This window comes from Melospiza georgiana, chromosome 7 (genome assembly GCF_028018845.1).
Source record: "Melospiza georgiana isolate bMelGeo1 chromosome 7, bMelGeo1.pri, whole genome shotgun sequence".
Taxonomy (NCBI): Eukaryota; Metazoa; Chordata; class Aves; order Passeriformes; family Passerellidae; genus Melospiza; species Melospiza georgiana.
The window spans coordinates 37,223,006-37,238,723 of NC_080436.1; the positions used below are offsets into that span (position 1 = coordinate 37,223,006).

The 15,718-nt window shown below is 39.5% G+C and overlaps 1 protein-coding gene across 6 annotated transcripts in view; it reads right to left on the reverse strand.

Moving 5' to 3' along the window:
* Positions 1 to 15,718, reverse strand: part of GTDC1 (glycosyltransferase like domain containing 1) — a 174,341-nt gene that overhangs the window by 48,402 nt on the left and 110,221 nt on the right. The window lies entirely within an intron of this gene.

Sequence of the window (15,718 nt, forward strand, 5' to 3'; positions counted from 1 at the left end):
CTGTGAAATAAAACAATGCATTCCCTAATGACACATGCATCAACAGGGAGAATAAAACTATTTACCTGCTAAAATAAAATATTGCAAACACCTCTGGAAGAAAGAGGGCAACTCTGCCAGGAAAATTTTGGAATTTTTGCCAGTGTTACTTCTAAGATTGGCAGCAATCCTTTATCTTAGTTGCAGAGGCCCTGTTGCTCTTTACAACTATCTGAAAGGAGGATGGAGCTGGGTGAGAGTTGACCTCTTCTCCCAAGGAACAGCAACAGATTCTCTGAGTTTAGAAGTACAAATTTGGTATGGCTGATTCCCATACACAGAATCCTACAATCAAGGAATGGTTTGGGTTGGAAGGGACATTAAAAACCATCTCATTCCAAGCCCCCTGCCATGGTCAGGGACACCTCCCACTATTCCAGGTTTCTCCAAGCCCTGTCCAACCTGGCCTTGGACACTTTGAGGGATGGGGGAGCCACAGCTTCTCTGGACAACCTCTGCCAGGATCTCACCACACTCACAGGGAATAATTCCATTCCAATATCCCATCTAACTGCCCTCTGCCAGGTGAAGCCATCCCCCCTTGTCCTGTCCCTCCATCCCTTGTTCAAAGTCCCTGTCCAGCTCTCCTGCAGCCCCTTTAGGCACTGGAAGGGGCACTGAGGTTTCCCTGGAGCCTTCTCCAGGTATCACAATCCCAATTCCCTCAGCCTTTGGTCACAGACCTAATCCTGGCTTGCTGAGGCTTGTGGCTCCTCCGAGGCACACACACAGCCCCGTCAGGATGTACTTTTAAATATTTACACATGGGAAAAGCTGAGGCAGAAACAGGTTAAGGGATTTTTCCTAAACTACCAAGTTGTGACTGCATTGAAAGGACTGATTTACCAACCCAAATTTAACTGAGATATTTTGAAAAATTACTGCTGCTAAGACAAATTGCTTGAGGTGTGAGAGGTCAGGCTACCTAGGCAGGCTCTATCCCCCTGCCTGTCTTTAATCTCCTGGCCAACCATCCACTCACTGCCCCACTTCTGTTTCTGAACAGGTTTCCTCCTCAGTTTTCAACCCTTATAAATCTGATCTGTCATTGCAGAATTCCTAATAATATTAGATAAAACTCCACCGATTTCTCTCTGGAATATACTCTTTAATATCTTTTATTTAAGACATGTGTGTGCAATCAATTCCATGGTATTTACTTGTATTACACACACAGTATTCATCATCTTGACAATTTTTAGAAGTTTTAGAACACCATTTCACTTAACAGTTTGAAAGAAAGAAAAAAAAGAGAGAGAGAGATTTATTTGATGGTTAACTTTGGAACAAGTTATCTGCATTAACTTCCATTGTTTTGGCATAAAGTAGTTCTGTATATTTTACTAACAACAGTGGAGACATGATAAAAGATGTAGGCAGAGAGCCATAAACAGCTCTTGCTGCAATCCATGGTGCTCGTGGAAAGGCATTAATTTTTGGAGTTTGATTGGAAGACGTCTCTGTGCTCAGCCACTTGGATTTTGCTAAATACAACCACGAATAAAACCTTGTACCTGAGGAGAACAATTTCTACGGCGGAAAGGCCGTTGTAAATCATGTGCAGCATAAACTTGTCCACATGATTGGAATGATATAATGGATATTGGAGTCCCTAACCACCAGCTAATGTTCTTTATGACACTTAAATAAATGACCTGAAAATAAACTAATAACAACACAAAGTCATCTAAACCTGTTCTTGTGCATTTCCCAGAAGCATGCTGGGAAAAGACAGTGTCTAGTTAGTGCATTTTTTGTGTTTATGTTTTCCTCAGCACATTTTTGCTCCTCCAGACTCACATTAATTCTTCTTTTGTGCCACCTTCCAGAGGTATCTCTCCATCCAGTACTTGCCCGGATCTCAGTCATTTAAAACATCAAGAGCTTGCAGAACTTCTGCATCACCATGATGGTTATGGAGAAGCAAGGCTGGGGCAGGAGCAGACACAGGCTGGAAAGAGTAGCTATAAAAAGAATGTTTTGCATTTTTATTGTTTTATCATAAAGGTGGTGAAACACTACACAAAGTACCCAGAGAAGCTGTGGCTGCCCCTGGATCCCTGGAAGTGTCCAAGGCCAGGTGGGACAGGGCTTGGAGCAGCCTGGGATAGGGAAAGTAGTCCTTGCTCATTCCAGGGGGTGGAATGAAATTATCTTTCAAGTCCTTTCTAACCCAAACTAATCCAGGATTCTATAAAACCACCTAGAGAGCTACCACAGCAGAGAAGTGGAATTTCATTTTTGAGAAGGACACACAATTTTTCTCAATCTTAGTTAGAAAACCAGTCACACAAGAAAAATTCTATTTTAAATAGGACAAGCATTTTATTATTATTACTAACTTGTTGTAATGAACTCTTGCACATGTGAAACTTTCCAGAAAAAGAATTATCATCAAAGCCACAAATATTAACACTTTCAAAAGATTCCAAAAGGTACTGTCCCTTATATATAAAAAAACATGGAAAATATTTTACTTTTATGCATAACTCACATATATTTAAACATTAAGTAGTTCACTGTTTCTGAACTGAAAGTTCAGAACAAACAGTGAGGACTTAGATATCTAATTTTAGTATGGCAACTTGTTTTCAAATTTCTTTTATTTATTCAGATTTTTGAGGCTCTCCAACACATTGAACAGCCAACTTTAAAACTTTATGAAGGCTCTACAAAGAGTAAGACTTGAAAACTTTCCCTTTTTGCATACTGGGTCTAGATGTTTAGTTAAAAAGATGGGTTAAATATTAAACTAAGTTCATATGTAATAAAAATTCAATATCCTGAAATTCAGAGTTTCAATCTAAATATTTGCTACTGTGAGTAACAGATTCTTTAACTCACAACCTATATATTACATATTTTCTTTTAATTTATGCCACAAAACCCCGCTCTGAAGAAATCCATGTACTTTTCCTTGAAGTAGAAATGTGTTTTTCCCACACACGTTTCTTTTTTGTGATATGTTGCCATGTTCCACCGTATGTGTTTATTCACTGCACTTTATTTGCCCTAATGAAAAGTTATTTATGGGGATTGGTTTCTTTTCCATGGCACCAAGAGTCACTTTGTGCACCATTTTATTAAAAACAACAACAACAAAAAAAAGAGATGGAAGGGCCATGATGTCACTGCTCGATGGATAGAAACCACATTAGAAAGATGAACTGGAGTGCTGGTTTAGGTTAGACCAAATTACACAACTGCCTCAAGAGACTGTAAGGAAGGATGGAATAAATAAATACATTTTTTAAAAGCAATAAAAAATTGGCCCTTCTGTAAATGAAGTTACATTTGGGTGCAAAGTAAGAGCTCTGAAAGTGCAATGGATTTTTTTTTTTTAATATTGTAATTAAAAAGTTTAAAAATAATAGAATTCTGGAGTGGTCTGAGTGGGAAGAGACTTTAAGGGTTATCTCATTCCAACCCTCCTGCCATGGGCAGGGACACCATCCTCTAGACCAGCTTGCTCCAAGCCATGCATACCTATCACCGACCAAGCACTGTAGAAATACCAAAATTGTTTTTTCAAAACTCAAGAATTTTGCTGATTCTATTCTAAGAAATAAAGTTTAAAAAAAAAAAACTAAATCAGATTTTTGGGTGCCAAGCTGGAACAGACAGCAACTCCATTAGTATATGCTTATTTATACATAAAATAATACTTTTATATTTTGTCTTTAATATTATGAATCCGTTGATCACAATAAAACTGATGCTGTTTCTATTTAGCTACTTCTCAAAAGATTGCAAAAAATTACAAAACTGGAAGAATAGTCAAAGTTCATTTTTAATTTTTTTTTTTTTCTTCAACTACTGTCACATTTTGCCCTACAGCAAAAAAAAATGTTGCTGAGTGTGGTCAGGTGCCCTGAAGCTGTGCTACAGTTCCAACCTAAAAGCTTGAAAGAAGATCCCCGATATTCAGGGAATTTGATATTAGGGTTTATTGAAGTTGTCACATACTTTCGGGGATCTAATTTCACTTTCTGATCTTCAGCAATGGCTGTAATTCTTCATTCAGAAGAGGGAAGAGATTACTTGTCAGCAGTAATCTCTAACACAGATAATGCCATATAAATATTAGGGGCTTATAAGCATGGACAAGGATTAGGAGCAAAGAGAGAGAACAGAAAGAAAACTGAACAGAGCCAAGATTAAGCACTGGGAAGGGCATTGCAAAAGAAAATCCAAGGTCTGAGGCTCAGCTTGTCTTCCCACAGCAGAATGTGCCTTTTCCGGGGTACAATAAGCATGGTTTACACTGATTTCCCTGCTTGAAAACTGCAGGATGTAGAAATATGAAATTTTATTTGAGGTGTGATCATTGTCTTCCCTTTCCCATGACAGAGGAGAAATCACTGAGGTTGGAAGGCCCATGCAGCTGGATAGGTTGCTCAAGAACCTCCTCCAGTCAAATTTTTACTCTCACCAAAGGTCGAGAATGAAGTTTGCACATGCAGATATTAAATAACAACAGTATGGGAGAGTTCTGAAGCTGACCAGGACATCTTCCTTCCTGGCCAGAGTGCAGAACTGGTGTGCAACATAGACAATAGCTAAAACAGGGACGGATATCACAAGGTCAGACTTATTTCTGATAAAATAGCCAAAATAATGCTGTTTTAGCAACAATTTCCTGCATGCAACAACCCTGACACTGCAGTGGGTGCCTGATTAGCAGGCAGGATCCAAAGGTGGTCCTGGAGAATGAAGGCTGGATCCAGACCAACCATGGGCACTTGCCTTGGACTCAACCTGGTCCATCCGAGTGGGGAAGGAAGATGAGGAAAGCAAGAGAGATCTCAATAGTAAAGAGACAAGAAGGCCAACGGGAAAAATCTCTTTCCTCAAATTGTAACTTCCACCTGTTTTTCCAAGTAATTTCTGAGCGAAATCCCTCAACATCCACAATTTGTCACTGTCAAAAATTCCCACTTCTAATTAACATTTACGCATTTCTTTCCAATCTATTTAATTCAACAACACTCCTATTTTTTAATGCTCAAACATGTCGTATCTGTAGGTCAACCTAAGGATGATGCTCAAACTGATCTCTCAACCTTCCCCTCAGTGTTACACTTGGATTTCCAACATTAAGGTCTCTGTGCCAGGTGTACTGTAAAGCCCACACCCCAGAGGACCAGGATTTTAACAAAAGTGTTCTTCAACTCTCATTCACAGAATGGCCTGGAAGGGACCTCAAACACAAGTTCCAACACCCTGTCATGGTCAGAGACACCTTCCACTAGAACAAGCTGCTCCAGCCCGGCCTTGGACATTTCAGGGATGGGGCAGCCACAGCTTCTCAGGGCAGCCAGTGCCAGTGTGCCAAAAATTATTCCCCAAAGTCCATGCAAAACTCTAGCCTGCAGTGAAACAGGCAAAGTGAAAGGCAAAGTTCTCTTTGACATCAAATAAGACTGAGTTTGACCCTAAATATATTATTTCTGAGTTCATGTCTTTAATTCTCTGAAGTCCTTTAACGGTGACTACAAGAATCTCTGCAGTTATAATTTCCGTGTCCATCATTCTCCAGAAATGGAATGATGGTAATTTAAGAGCTCCTCAGAAAGATGGTAATGAACTAAAATACATATTTTATAGTGCAGGTGAAAATAACTTATGTGTTTTTTGTGCAAGATATGAATACATGGATTAATTAATAGTTCTGAAAAAAAAAAAAAAAGTCATTTTCTCTATAATTAAACATTATGACCATGTAGATCTGCTGCACCAATGACACAAAGTAACTTTTGGAGCTCTAAGAATCCTCTTGATAACCACTGCCAGAAATTAGAAATTGTTGACTTAAGTTCTGCTTTAGCAGAAGTTCAAAAGAATGAATTGCACTATGGGGAAAAAAAAGTTAGGCTTCTGAGAATTGCAAGGTTTTTAAGGCTCTTCAGGATTCTAAAGGATTGGTCATGTTCATTAGCGTTTCCTTAAACAGAAAAAAACCAAAACTAGCTGAGCTCTCAAGTACTTATTTAGAGAATGCAAATTTCACAAAGAGTTCTATCCAATACACGATCCCCCTGCTAAACAAAACTGGAAATGGGTGTTTGAAAACTGGTACCACACCTGAAATATTTTTTTTTTCCTTTTAATTAAACTAAACCCAGGATCCTATAACATATAATTTCCTGGGTTTTGGAACTACTTCTAATCAGGATATAGGGGATGAATGTCCCCTTTAACTAGGCTGCTTTGCAACATACACAATGCAGAAGGGAGTGCTAGCATAACACTTCAATAGTTAAGTGACTTTATGAGAAAAATACTTCCAAATGTTTCCTAAAACCTTCCAAACCGCACCAAAGAACATTATTGTAATATTATGTTTCCCCATGGCCTCCAATATTTAGGCTTGCTATTCTCGAAATGATACTTGGATGAAAAATACAAGTTTATGTAATGTATAAATTGTTCCTAGAAGTAAAGCTGCCTTTAAAATTACGCTGTATAGATGTCAAATATTTTACATTTTCAATAGCCTTTCTGTATTAATTGGAGCAATGGCCTGCTGGTGCTTTGGGCAGCACAGGAATAATCTGTATTTCAGAACTGAGCAGTCACCCTGTGATCTTATTCCTAGCAAACACTGAAAACAATAACTGTCCTAACCGATTACATATCACGTTACCCTTAATAGATATCCATATTTCTTGCACAGTATACATAATCCACATAAACTGTACACCATATATCAATACCATATTCCAGCGAATCCACCATCAAAGAGTTCATTTATGGTAGGTTTTCATTTGACTCGGGGTTGTAACGTTCTGTGCAATCATAAGCAAACCATTTCAGGGATTTTGTCAGCAAGCTGCTTTTTGGCAGATTATTGGCAGTACATATTGGCAGCAAACTAGTGCAACTAAGCCCTTCTTATAACTTACAGGTAAATAATGATTTTAATAAATTTATGTAAAATGTTCCACTTGGTTACATCTGGTTTTGATAATTCACTCGCCTGCGCAAATGCAAATTTCTGCGTGCTTCTCAGGAAAACACATACTTCACCTGAACTATTCAAGGCTTTCTCAGGTACCCCAAGAAATAAATAGGCAATAAAGCCTGTTTTCACATGAAGGTTTAACTGAAAAAAAGACAGGGAAATTAATTAAAAATAATAATTGTATGCACACCAAAATTTTAACCACACTTTGTCAGTAATATAATATTCAAATGTTAAGAAAAAAGCATTTTTTTCCTGTTGTGGAGCTACCCCAGCCACAGGGCACTCCAGTAAACTGGCTCTGCCCCTCAGGACCTGCTAATACAGAGACTTTGACCTCCATTTGAAAATGTGTTACTATATTAATTTGCATTTTGCTTGTGCACTACAACTGAAGTTTAAATGTCTAGCATTTGTATCTCAACCTGGCAGTGTGGACTGGAGGAAATTCCAGGTTCTAAGCTCAGCTTTGACAGTAGGTCCCAATCTCATTTGTTGTTCAAACACTAGAGGCCTTCAGTTTTGCTCTGAAAGGATCAAGTTTTTGTCAAAAAACTCTAAAAATATTAATGCTATTAGTAGCAATGTCATTACAGGGGGAAAAACCCCACAAAACCCTTGGACTCCCTTCTGGTATAAATCAGAATGACGGTGATGCTGATCTATGATCCCTGATCATCTGGCTTCCAGCATCTGGGTGCCAGAAGTATCCCTGGGGTGCCACAGTCCCTGGAAATTCTGTGAAATGCTGGTGGCCCATCCCTGAGCTACCTCTGACATTAAAAATTTCTCTTACTTTCTCTGCTTGTGGGTACATCTCAAAGTTATGTTAAATAACTGCTTTGAATGGGGCCTGTAATGAACAGGCACCACTGATTATCAGATTTTACTTGTGCACATTTCAGCCTAGAACTTCCTGTTTCTAAGTACTTATCCACTCTGGATTCAGCAGTTTAGGATTTTGTAAGTCTAGGCAACATGGTTAAAACCCCCTCAACAAATTCTTGTTGAGATCTATTGGACACACTGCTACAACTTGATGTTTCTATAGTGGACTTGCTTTTAATTTGATCTGTTTCAAGGATTCAGCATCCTTCCAGCATGTTGGAAACCTAAGGGCATATATTTGTATTGTTTAAAGGCAGGAAATTCTGTGAACTGAAATGAGAACATATCCCTTTTGCCTTTACGGACTTTTGTTATTTTCTTTTCCTTTTGGGGTTTTTAGAAACAAAACCAGTGAAAGCCGAATGTTTGAACAATAGAAAATTACTTTCAAGGGGGGAAAAAATGTAAAATACCAAGTATACTTTTATAACTTTATTCATACACTTTGTATATATGTAAATTGCACTTACCCAAGCATCAGAAAATACCATTCACAGCAGGGCCTTATATTGCAGCAGGATCATACTGGTTTTGTCATAAAAGACTGTGGACTTTGCTGTTTTATTCCTTTACTACCTTGTATTAACTTGTACCCCACTGACTTCATGACAGAGCTGACTTGTTTCATGCTAACCACAGAACTAGGGCAATCACATTCCTATTGTAGGGAGGGAAACTACCAATCTTTGCAGCTTTTTAACTCCCTGGCCAAAGAATCCCACAACCTTCCTTTAACTGATGGAAAAAAAAAAGTAGGTCTGAATTCTGGGATAGCAAATGAGAACTGGTGGAGGATGAGCAGGGACATATAACCTGCTGAAATTAAGAGTTGGGCAGATACTGCTCAAATTAAGAGTTGGGCATATACTGCCTTTTAGGACAACTGCAGCAGCAAACTTTCCTGCATTAGTTCTGAACTGCTTAGGGAAGGACTGGAGGCAGAGTGGCTGCATTAGCAGGCAGACCTGGTCCCAGCAGGATGCTTCAATCCCAGGGCAGTGCTGCACAAACACATCCTTGATGCTCCTGGTGCTCAAAGTACCTTTATTGCACACAATGAATTAGACTGCACTGCTTTATAAGAAGAGGGTTATAGGTTATAGCCGTGGTTATGGCTCTCTGGAACACTCCTGCCTTGTGACAGAGTGCAGAGAGCCAACTAAATCTGCAAAAAAACCAAAAAACAAACTTGCTGGAGGACAGCTCGTGTGCCACAGGCTCAAATGCAGCCATTTCAGCAAGAGCCTGAACACTTTCCCAGCAGCGCTCCCCACGAGCTGACTGCTCCTATCACGCAGCTAAATATAAATTACAGAGGGATGCAAAGCCTGAGAGAGACATTTGACACCCGAGACTCAGCTTGGCCGCTGGATCTCTCCTAGCTAGTGTTTCTTCACTTGTTAATCCCTCTTCCTGGGCAGCAGCAGTTATGACACTGGTGAACTGCAGGACTTGGGTTTATTTGCTTTCATTTGGCACAGCGCTTCGTGCCCAGCTCCTCTGCTCTGGGAGGTTGCAACAGCTAAAGCAGGGATCACAATGGGACACCATCAGTCAGCAGAATAAACAGCTCAGCTGCTTCAGGGGAGTCAAAGAGGAGAACGAATCTTGCTAAGAGATTTGAAAGAGCACAAGGAAGTGGCTTTACATGAAGTGCCCACAACAATGGCTTCCAAAGGAACGTTCCTGACCATCAGGCCTGGGGAATAAAGAGCTGCAGGGTGCTCCTGTTCATCCCTGGACCTGAATTTGACATAAAACTAATGGGATCCATAACTACGAGGTGTAACCCTCCTGTGCTCTTTCCTGCAGACGTGGGTGATGAAGAGAAAGGCTTGGCCACCACCCAGATATCACAGGGCCCATCACCTCCCTGATGGAAAAAGCAGGGATCCTGAACCTAGCACCTATGAAAACCACCACTATCCCAACTGATCTTCCTCCTAAAACATTCTCACTCATTCAGCCTACACTAATTCAACAGCTTTGCCCAAGTACTCCAAGAACAACCAACTCTACACTTTGAAACACTGCACTATACAGATGTTTAAATCATACACTCAACATGCATATGCACAACCAACCAGAAGCCAATAGTCCTGTATACCTTATTTTAAATTCCTCTGAAAGGGTAGTTAAGAGATTCTTAGGGCAAAAATGACGACTAAGTTCATGAACTGCCCAGAAAATTGGCTGTGACACCACTTATTAAAAGTTATGATAACTAGAAGGTCCAACTAAAAGGAGCAGATGCACTGTTTGCTAGGCTCTAGCTGCAGACAGAATTTTTGGTGCAGAGATCAAAAGAACAAGGTGTTCATATAAATGGCATTTTATTTTGATCCTATTATTCTATATGAGCTCGAAGAGAGATCAAAGGAAAAAGCACCCAGGTTTCACTATTAACACTTAACATAACCCCAGTTGGAAAATCCTTTCCAGATTGTTAGTGCAATTTAAAGCCCAGCACATTTTTGTTGCTCTGTTAGGTTAATACACCTGAAGGCATGGGTTTGATTCCTGGATCACCTTTTCCATTGTGGAAAATTGCTCCTGTTACATATAATTTCAGTTATTTTCATTTTTGTGGCAGCAAAACACCCTAGCTTTGGGGAATGCCCTGGTCTGGGTTGTACCCTCTGTCCTGGAGAGCCAGGCTGCCCTGAAGTGGTGACAATATATTACAGACTGTGCACGACAGTCAGGAAATCCAACACCATTGGAGTGAAGTACTAAAGTGTGGTTCAGCCCCTGCCAAAGCATACCAGCTTCCACTCAGAATGTAAACAAACCTAATGGGCCTTTCAAATATCTAAAAGTTCCTCCTGATAGCTGGCAAGAATTAATGTGCTTTAATACGTTGCATTGCTTATTATGACATTATCCAGGACTACTACTATTAATTAATGGTTCTATTGCTGCTTTTAGCATCCAGCAGTGCTGTATAAAGAAAAAAATAATAACATATTGTATTTCCTGCAAAGCTGAAGTATGGTAATAAATTTTAATATTCATGCTTTGAATGAAAGCTTCTCATTGATGATTCAGTAACTTAGGGAAGATATTTCAGCATTTCCTTTTCCATGAGTTTCTGACTTCTAAGCCTGCAGAAACCTGCTAATACACAGGTATCACTTACCAGACTAACCTTGGAAAAATCAGCAATCAAAGAAAAAAAAGAAGTGCATATGTCCTTTTCTGCCTTGCCACCCCCTCCTCATTTGCTATTAAAGCACTTGTGTTAAAAAGTCATTCCAAAGTTTATTTTAAATGCAAAAAAGTGGGCACTAATCCCACAGGAGCTGGCTCAGCTATGGCCCACCATCTTGAACACATTCATTTTATCCAAATCTGTTCCAAGAAGGGGGTTTTGGGTGGTTGTTTTGGGGTTGAGCTTTATTTTTGACCTAATAACAGCCAACTGTCAGAGGTGAGGAGATGGAAATGACTTTGGGAACTTGCACAGTCAACATTAAATACCTGCAGGTGAGCTGTGGCCTGGAATGAACACGACAATTATGGTTTAAATGAGATAAAAATGTGTCATGCACAGTCAGAACATGTTCATGTTACACACAGCAGCCAGCTGGCTATAAATCCAAGAAGTAAGCTGGAAGGCTTTGGAGTTTCAATGAATGAACACAGATATAAAGGGAAGAACGGTGGTTTGTCGCCATATGAATGGCTTTTAACTGAAAAGAGAGGATTGCTTTCACAAGGGTTTGCCAGAACAGCAACCTTGTTGAGATGAGGAAAAGAATAAGGATGATGATTGGGACATTCCATATATTTATATTTTCTATTTTGTTTTGAGGCAGAGGAGTCTGATTCAGCATGCCTGAACAATTAAGACGTGGCTTTACATACAGGTGTTCCAGTGAATAGGGACACAAGTTCTTTGACAATACCTCTGCAGCTGATGATCCATAAACAGGATTAGTCTGTTAATTCATTCCAGATTCAAATCCAAATGAGCTGAGCTGTGAGAAGCAATGGACTATTTTTCTTTCCACATTTCCAGCTCCAAGTAATTGTAGGCTGTAACCTTCTGTACTCTGCATATGCATCACTGAACCTACGGTCAGCAACCCTACCTGTGCACAGATCCACCAGACCTGAGGCTGCTAAACCAACACCTGCCTGGCAGCACAGAGGATAAGAAAGGCCTTTCTGAGACACTCTCATATTTTTATTAAATAAAGCTGAATAGCAAAACATCCTGGATTACAGACCCAAAAAATGCCCTAGTAGGTTTTCATAAAAGGATGAGCCTGACTGACTTGGGATGATCCTGTGCAGGGCCAGGAGCTGGACTTCAGTAACCCTTGTGGGTCTTTCCAACTCAGGATATTATTCTGTGACTTTCCAGAAGTCTAATTACCCCATTTGAACATTTTGGGATCTTAGCAAGATAAACTCTTGCTCTTTCTCCACTTAAAGCAGATGTAATTCCCTTCTGAATCCAAAAACAGAGCTCTGGCTCTTACTAACTCAAATATGAGCTAACCATTAAAGACATAAAGTAACTTCACACTCATAATCTCTGTCCATAGTAATTTATATGTTATATAAATTAAATATGTATATATAGATATATACATATATGTTTTTACAAAACTTTTCTGATATTTAGAAGTGGGTGTAAGCTCCTGGGTTTGATGTGCTCACTGCTGACAGAATCAGATGCAAACTGTAGGAAGGCTGATAACAGCTTTGCTCCCCAAAACCTTTCTCCTGTGTCTCTAGGCTGGCTGAATGGGAACTGAGAGGGGAAAGAACAAAGATTTGCTGTTCTTTACAGTCACGCAACGAAAGTGTAGGTTAAGCACAGGAAGTATTTGCAGATTCCAGATATTCTGTGGACCTTTGTTGCTTTTCCTTGCATTCAGATCTAATCTGAGCCCCTGCACAGAGCTGGACTTTCATGTTCTGAGGTCCTTCTCTAATAGAAAACCCAACCCACTGTGAGAGGGCAAAGTGGACTCAAGAACTTCAGCTCCATGTAGGCATTTATTCATGTTAATGCATTAAGGAAAAATGCTTTAACAAGAAGAGAAAGCTTAAAATCATACAAATAAAAAAATAAAAAAAATTAATATATACTCATAGTACAACAAGCCTATCTATCTTTTAGAAAAAGTTTGGATTGACAGTTTGATGTACCACATCAAATATAACAACAATTGTGTGATCTTTAAGCCTCAGGGGTTTAAAAATACTAAGTGTTTCTTTTTTGTTCTGATACCAAATATGTCTATACCTCCAACTGATTCAAGTCAGCACTAATAACCACTGGGATATTTTAGGAGGCCCTTCAAACAGAAGGGTAGTATTTTCACTACCATTTTGTACACACAATAAATTGTGTTTGGTTCTTTAGCTTCAATCAAGCATCAATTTTGGATTATTTGTCTGAAGTCAGAATTCGTAAAATATGCCTTTTTTTCTTTTTTTTTTTTTTTTTTAAGGAAGCAACTTCCGAGGAAAGAAAAATCCTCTCCGCAATTTGAGTGCAATCAGCTCTTCTCATATAAATGGCTCTGATTTGAAAGTAAGGTTCATGATCAGATATATTTAAGGAGGGCTGTATGATTAATTTAAGAGGTGCCCCATCAGGATTTTCACATGAATAAGCATAAAAACCATTGTTTTACTTTCATGATGCTGCTGCATTACCTTTGACTCATACAACCATGTTTGCATGAATGTAATTCTGCCTTCTGCAAGAGAAGCTCATAGCAGGATGGGCAACTCACATTTGTAAATCAGTCAGACCTGGCATTGAATTATTCATACAAATATGAATAGCCAAATATCAGGCTGCCAGATATTCAGAAGAATTTTATGCCAAAAAAATGTTAGGGAATTTTCAGCTCTCACAAGGGCGTCCAGATAATTCTTGATGGATCATCACTATCTTTGGGTGTTTTCTGGAAGCAGATTCCTTCTTTTCCTTTGCTGTTCTTTGTGAAGAAAAGGGAAGATGGAACTATCACCAGAAAATGAGAATAAACATCAACCTCTAAGTCCCTCAGATTTTGGTAAACAGTGAGACCCCTGGAAATCTTCACTTCTGCATATGAATTAGAGGAGAATAATGGGACTGAGCAAAAAGTCATGGGCTATGTTCATCAATATGTGCCTTTTATGTAAACTAGATTGTTAACTGAAAACCCATTTTCAGAGTCTTTTTAGAGGAAATCACCTTAAAATTAATCAAAGTCCTGTTTTACTGTTGGTTTTTTTAAACAGGGTTTGTGCTCCCTTGGATGCTCAGAAAACTGCTTGGAGCAGAGACTGGCGCCAGAGGCTTTGGGGTTTGGTGCCCCAGAGCCCATTTTTGGGGCTCAGCCTGGAGAAAGGGGGTTCAGGGGGGACCTTCTGGCTCTGCACAACCCCTGAAAGGAGAGGGCTGCCAGGTGGGTCAGGCTCTGCTCCCAACAAAAACTGAAAGGATGAGAGAAGCTGTGCCAGGGAAGGTTTGGGTTGGTTATTTGGGAAATTTCTTCACTAAAGGAGCTCACCAGTCACTGCAGTAGGTCACTCTCCCCAAAACAACAGATTTTCAGCTCCCTTTTCTGTCTGGTCATCACCATGCCCTTAGTTTTCAACCATCTCTTTTCCCATGTACCACTGGCTTTCCCTGTTTTCCATCCCTACTAAAGCTGTGAGGCACATAAAACAAAGTATTCATGTACAGTTTTGGATTTTTTTTTTTTTTAATTTACCTCTCCTTAAAATATTTCTTAACTTACTTCTTCAGTGCCTAGCAGTGACTCATTAAAAAAATAACCTCATAGTAGTAACACAGTGATAGATATCAAAGGTGAAAATTTGCCATTATTTTGCACTAAAGCAGCCTGAACACATCTTCAAACAGCATAGAGAGGAAAGGGCTGTATTTGTCTGCAGATGTATTTTCTTAACATTTTTTTCATCACTTTACTTCAGCAAGAATGACCAGCTTAAATTTTTCAGTGTCTTCAAGGACCTTATTTCATGAATTTGTATAAAAGGCAGAAAAGTATATATAAATGTTTTAAAAGCAGCCAGGAGTTTTTGTGGAAACAGTGCCATTAGATTTAAAATACCAAACACTCAAATTACTTCTGACACATTTGATCTGAGTCACTTTTGAATTTGCACCTACAAACAATAAAAAATACTGGTTCTGAAGGAGACTGATTATTTCCTTTGCAATATTTTACCACAGAGAAATTATTCTCCCTTTCCTCCAGATCTGACAACCATTCAAATACACTTGGTTTGTTGCACACTAAACCAGAAATACGATCTCTACTTGGAAACTCCCCTCAAAAATAGTTTTTTCTGTCAATTCTCAGTAACTGCCTTTAATAACAAGCGTGGCTATTGAACTCTGAAAGTATCAATGTTCAGTCATCTTCCTGAGCTTACACATCACAGCTGCAGGGAATAAAAATGCTGAAAGACCACGATCCCTCCCCATCGTTGGGATGTTTCTCATAACCCTGTGTGATATTTAACTGGCACTGCTTTCTCCCCCTTCACTTCCAAAGGGATGAATCACAGACTCAGTTCTTCCAGGAACCAACCAATTGAGCTGTTCTCTGCACTTCCTCCAGCTCTTCCTCAACTGCAGCCAGCCCTTTGATTGACCCCACCTTTAATAAATGTTTAGCTGGAGAGTCTCAGCTAAAATGTGTGTGAAGCCTCCTGGGAATGACTAACCAACACCTAAAACCCAGATTTATAACAGAGAATTTCCCAGAGCCTCCCACAGCCAGTGGGATTTGCTCAGGGGCTGGAGGGAAGAAGAGCCACTGTGGGAAGTCAGATTTCTTCATT